Below are 5,854 nucleotides of genomic sequence, written 5' to 3'. Positions count from 1 at the left end.
GAATTCTTTGAAAGGAGAATATTGCAGGCTTTTATAGAATCCTGTAGCTCATACTCATATAATTTGTTGTTGGGAACATCTGACCTAGAGACAAGTTTTCTGCTCCTCCTTCAGATGCTCAATTCACAAGGCAGGAACTCCTGACGATCTGAAACTGAACCTAAATTAAAAATGTTTTAAATTCTCTGTTTAATAATGATAGATACCACTTTCTTGTCAAAGTCTTGTCATGAACCAGACATTTACCTTATCAGCTGCAATCTTTACAGCCATCCTGGAAGGTTGTAATACTGAGAGGTGGAATAGCACAGAGATTAGGAGTATTGGTTCTGAGTCACATAGAATAGTGCCTAACGTACCTGTCTGGAATCAGATTCCACCCATGTTCCTTCATGGCTTAGTGCTCTTGGTTTCTTTACCTTTCAGATCCAGTTAAGTAGTACCTATCCTACAGCATTGCTATAAGTGAGAGAGAGACCTGGCTCTATCAGGCCTTGGATATAGCTAGAAGCAGGCTTGATAACTGGCAGCTAGTTTGTGGTTATTTCCCCTGCTGAACATAAAAATTTCATAGAACTTTAATGGCAGACAAGGCCATTCTGTGGTCATGATGAATCAAGACAAGACTATAATCATGTCTGAACACAGACAAAAGCAAGAAAATTGACCACAAAAATGATCAAGCATCCCCTTGTTCTGGCTAAAATGAATGACTGTAACTTCTTTACCAATTACAATTTTAGCCTTACTGTATTCTTCCTGCCTTCTACATAAGAATTATTAAGATACCAAACATAGAATTACCTATACTTTCTGACAGTTTCAAATACAGAACAATGTTCTAATTCCTCTAACTCTCCCTAAATCACATAATACAAGCCTGAAACTTAGTCCTTTCTCACACCTACTTGCTGAGATGCCCCACAGTTGTCCACAATGTGTGGTCTCTCTCATTGTAACAAGTCAAAAAAGCCAACCTTGTTGGACCAAAGGTATGCTCCTTGTGGTCCTTGGCTAGAGGGCATTGACTTGAGGAGTGAATGAGTTAATCCATGTAAATCTTAGAACAGGCACTTAGAATAGTGCCTCGTACTGGGTTAAGTGCTCAATGATTATTATCTATGTAGTGTTTTTGTAGATGGTGATATGGAAACTCAGAGAGGGCCCACAGCTGTGGGCTGGTAGTGCTGAGATTCCAGTTCAATTTTACTGGGTTCCGGAGTCCATGTTTTCCCTACACTTCCCTGCAATCACTTTGATTCATCACCATAGCTTTTCCATCCCTCTTGTCAGGAGGTGTATTTATTGGCCCCTGGGATTCTAATTTTGTCTTGATTTATGTTTGAGCAAAAATTCTTTAACTTTAAATGGCATTAAAAATCAACTATTAATCCTTTTCATTTATGTAGAGGCTTGTTAGGTAAAAGACCTTCAGATTTTCTTTCTTTTGCTACATCTTTAGTCTTTTGATCATGGAAAAATTCTCTTTTATCCTTTGAAGTCTCATTGACTGAAAAGGCTATGGTAAAGAATGTTAACTTAAATCTTTTGCAAGAGAAGGTAGCTGAAAGACAAGAATGGCAATAGTCCCAAGCTAGCCCCAGGGTAGAGAAGTCTGAAGATGGGATCTCCAGTGTAGGCCTTAGTAAAACCATACAGCCAACTGCTACAGGGATAAAGGAATATTAAGGGGACCTCAAAGAAAGAAAATATTGACAGCAAGAGGGATTGATAATAAAATTAGACCACATATATAAGTGCCTTTTGCATTTACTTGCTTTTTAGTTTATCCCATGGGGATTTGTTGTGCTCGGGTGGGTGAGGTGAGGTATGTATTTGCATTAGGCAAGAACCTCTAATTAAGTTTTTTCCAAACTGTCTTTCTGAGAGTGCTGGTGTTCTTAGGAGATACTAATATATGTTCTGTGAAAGACTATTTAAGAGCCAATTTTTTTAATTGTTCCAATTGTGTCTACTTCTTGTACATTCACAGATAGATATTAACAGCAATTAAAAGCTCTTAAAAATGCAGAATACCTGTTTAACTTTGTAAGTCAAGCTTTTCCCAAATTTATTTGAATTCAATTTTTTTTCCTTAGAACATATTAACATCATCATCATCATCATCATCATTTTAGCTAACACTTTCAGAGTGTTTACCATCACCAGATACTGTTCTAAGTACTTTTCATATATTAATTCATTGCCTCAACAATTTTATTATTGTTAGGGTAACTGAAGCATAGAGCAGTTAAGTAACCTATTCAAGGTGACACAGCTAGTAAATTAGTACAGAATATTCTTTTAACTGCTAATATATTAGGAGAAAAAGTGGGAGTGCTCTTTTGACTGAAGGAGGTAAGAAACAGAAAAGAGCTACATTTATTTAAGTATTCAGCCAACCTTTATTGAGAAACTAGTATGGACAGATGCTATTCAAAGTACTGGAGAGAACAGCATTAAGACAGATAAGATTCCAATTCTTATGGAGCTTACATTGCAGTTGGAATAAATAGAAAATAACAAATAAGCACATAAGTAAACAAACAAACAAAAAGCCAGGTAGTGATAAATGCTGTGATAAAAACAGAGTGGTTTGACAGAGTGTGGGTTAAGAGTATCTTCATTCTTCTTGAAAATTAATTGCAATGTCTTACCAAATAATGTCACTCTACAGCAAAATAATCAGCTTAATCATAACCTTTTAGTATTAGGCTTATTGATTCATTGATAAGGTGTGTTTTTCCCTATTGGAAATGTCACCAATTTGGCTTCTACATTCTTAGGCCCTCATTTCCCAAAATGGGACCATTGTAGTACTAGTTCCTGGGAATTTTACTAGCCGTATATGTGTGAAAATATTTTTTGCAGTCAGAGAAGTTAAACAAGTTTCTTTACTCCATCAATTACCCAGAGCTTCCAATATACCAATATATATAATATAGGATTATAGGGTGGAGTATTCTTATCTGACCATGGAAACTTCTCTAGGAACTTTTCATGGGAGTAACATTTTGTGGGACCCACTTTGGAATGCATTGCCATCTCTCTTTTTTTACTGCATGGTACATTAAAAGCTGTTCTGATCTTTTGCGTTGATTTAGAATAATTCTTTTTTTTAAAAAAGATTTTATTTTATTTATTTGACAGAGATCACAAGTAGGCAGAGAGGCAGGCAGAGAGAGAGGAAGGGAAGCAGGCTCCCTGCTGAATGGTCAGTCCCATGCAGGGCTCGATCTCAGCACGCTGGGATCATGGCCTGAGCTGAAGGCAGAGGCTCTAACCCACTGAGCCACCCAGGCCCCTCTATAATAATTCTTTATTAAATTATCCTTTGTTAAAATTCTGAAAAGCCAAGTTTTACATCTAAGAGAAATAATATTTCACTGAAAATTATTGTTCTTTAATATTCTGAATCTGTTAATTCTGTTTGCTTGCATTTGGGTTAGTAGGTAGAAGATTGGACAGGAAACTAGATAATCCAGTCCTTTCCCCTTGGGTTCTTGCTTTATTATCATGAGTCACTCTCTCTTAATAAACCTGTGCAGCTCTTGGAATCTCATGGGCACTATGTGTTATGTGCTCTTTCTCTATCCATAAGTGGAAGAAACTCTCCACCTTTCTGTCTCTGCCATCTCACATGAACAGAACAAGGAGAGAAATAAAGTTTTGCCTGAATGTACAGTGAAAAGTAGGTTTCTCTCTCACCCACATTCCCTGTTTCCAGTGGCAAATACTGCTACTAGTTCCTTGTATATTCTTTTTTTTTTTTTTTTAAAGATTTTATTTATTTATTTGACAGAGAGAGATCACAAGTAGGCAGAGAGGCAGGCAGAGAGAGAGGGGGAAGCAGGCCCCTGCTGAGCAAAGAGCCCGATGCGGGGCTCGATCCCAGGACCCTGAGATCATGACCTGAGCTGAAGGCAGAGGCTTTAACCCACTGAGCCACCCAGGCGCCCCTCCTTGTATATTCTTTAGAGGTATTATTTATACATAAGCATGTACAACATATATCACATATGTATATAAAATTTGCATTCACTACACATATAAAGCCTCCCTTTTTGAACACAAACGCAACAAATGTAATAGCACACTGTTCTACCCTCCCACTTTATTCAATTTACAATTCATTTTGGGAACTTTTCCATATCAGTTCTTAGAGATCCGTATCATTAACAGAAAGAAAAAAGAAACACTACTGCAAGCATTCCACCGTATGGATTGTTAAATTTATCTAACTATTCCAGTGTATGGATTTCTATAATTTATTCCACTACTCTCCATTTCATAGACATTTGGATTATTTTAAAATCATTGTCTAAATCAGAATAGTCCTTTAATGTTAGTTTTGTGTCTAGGTGAATTTTGCCTTGATATTATTATTTTAATAACTTTATCTTTTCTAAATTGACGTTTTATAATTTTAAAAGATTTTTCAGTTGTTATGTGGTTTGGTATAAAAAAGTTTGCAGGTTTCCAGAACACTGAAATTTTTAAACTTGTGCTAAAAATAGTAGGGTTGGGATGCCTGGGTGGCTTAGTTGGTTAAGCAGCTGCCTTCTGCTCAGGTTATGATCCCAGGGTTCTGGGATCGAACCCTGCATTGGATTCCTTCCTCAGCAGGGAGCCTGCTCCCTCAGCTTGCCGTTCCCTCTGCTTATGTGCTTGCTTTCTCTCTCTGACAAATAAAATCGTTCAAAAAATAAATTTAAAAATATAAAAAAATAAAAATAGTAGACTTATAAAAATCCAAATTGTTTCCTTTATTAAAATTCTTTCTTTTAATCCTTGCTGATATTTTGAGTTTTCATATTTATTATATCTTAATGCTAACTACATATTTTCATCCCAAAATGATATTTTAAAAGCTTTTAAATTCTTTACTTGTGAATTTTAGACCCAGGACCCTTCTGCATGGATTATTGCTCTGAGGTACACTACCACTGCATATTTGGTTGGCTTCTTTCTATATAAACAAGTCACGTATAATATAAATGAGCTTAGATTGGATCAGATACAATGAGGGTCGAAGAGTGATGGTTGATGCAAACAAGAGGGGTGATTAGTATTGTTCTTGTTGCATGATGAATTACACCATATCATGCATTAAAACAATGGATTGTCCTTCAGGATATCAAAGACTTTTTAGCAACAACATGATGGGAAATAGTCCTTTATCATTTTGCAAAAAGTGAGAGTTACAATAACAATTTTGAGAATTCTTTTCAAGTTTCAAAGAATATCGTCATGCCAGCAATGATGAGAATGTATGCACCTTGTCCTTGGTAATGGGCACAGTGTGTTTTATTGTTCTTTTACTCTGCAGTACTGACTCGTAAGTTGTTTTGATCTCTGGATACTTTAGCTTAAAGTGGACCGGGAACTCTTCTACCCGTGGGGGTGTTAGTAGGATTCTAATGATTCTGTTTGATCTACCATGTTAAACACAAATGAAATAAATCAGAAGAAATACACATAGTGAGTATATCAAAGAGTTATTTCTACTTCTGGGCATAAGGCAGTTGCTAAGCAACCTGTGTCAGACTTCATGGTCATCTGTTAGGAAGGACACAAAGTCAATGCTCACTCAAGACACATAAGATTATAAATGAAAAAAAAAAAACAACAACCCTATTTTGTTGGATTCAAGAAAAAGCTGCTTGGATGAACCTATAGTGGTTACAGGATATGAAGCATCTATTTGCAGGTGTGTTTAAGGGAGCAGTGAAATTGGCAACAACAACTACAACAACAGCAAAAACAGACACACACACACACACACACACACACACACACCAAAACAAAACAAAACAAACCTGTGTTCAATCCAAGCAGGCTGGGAGGACAGAGA

This window comes from Enhydra lutris, unplaced genomic scaffold (genome assembly GCF_002288905.1).
Source record: "Enhydra lutris kenyoni isolate GAN:26980312 unplaced genomic scaffold, ASM228890v2 scaffoldscaffold16, whole genome shotgun sequence".
NCBI classification, from domain to species: domain Eukaryota; kingdom Metazoa; phylum Chordata; class Mammalia; order Carnivora; family Mustelidae; genus Enhydra; species Enhydra lutris.
This window is presented reverse-complemented; position numbering follows the sequence as displayed.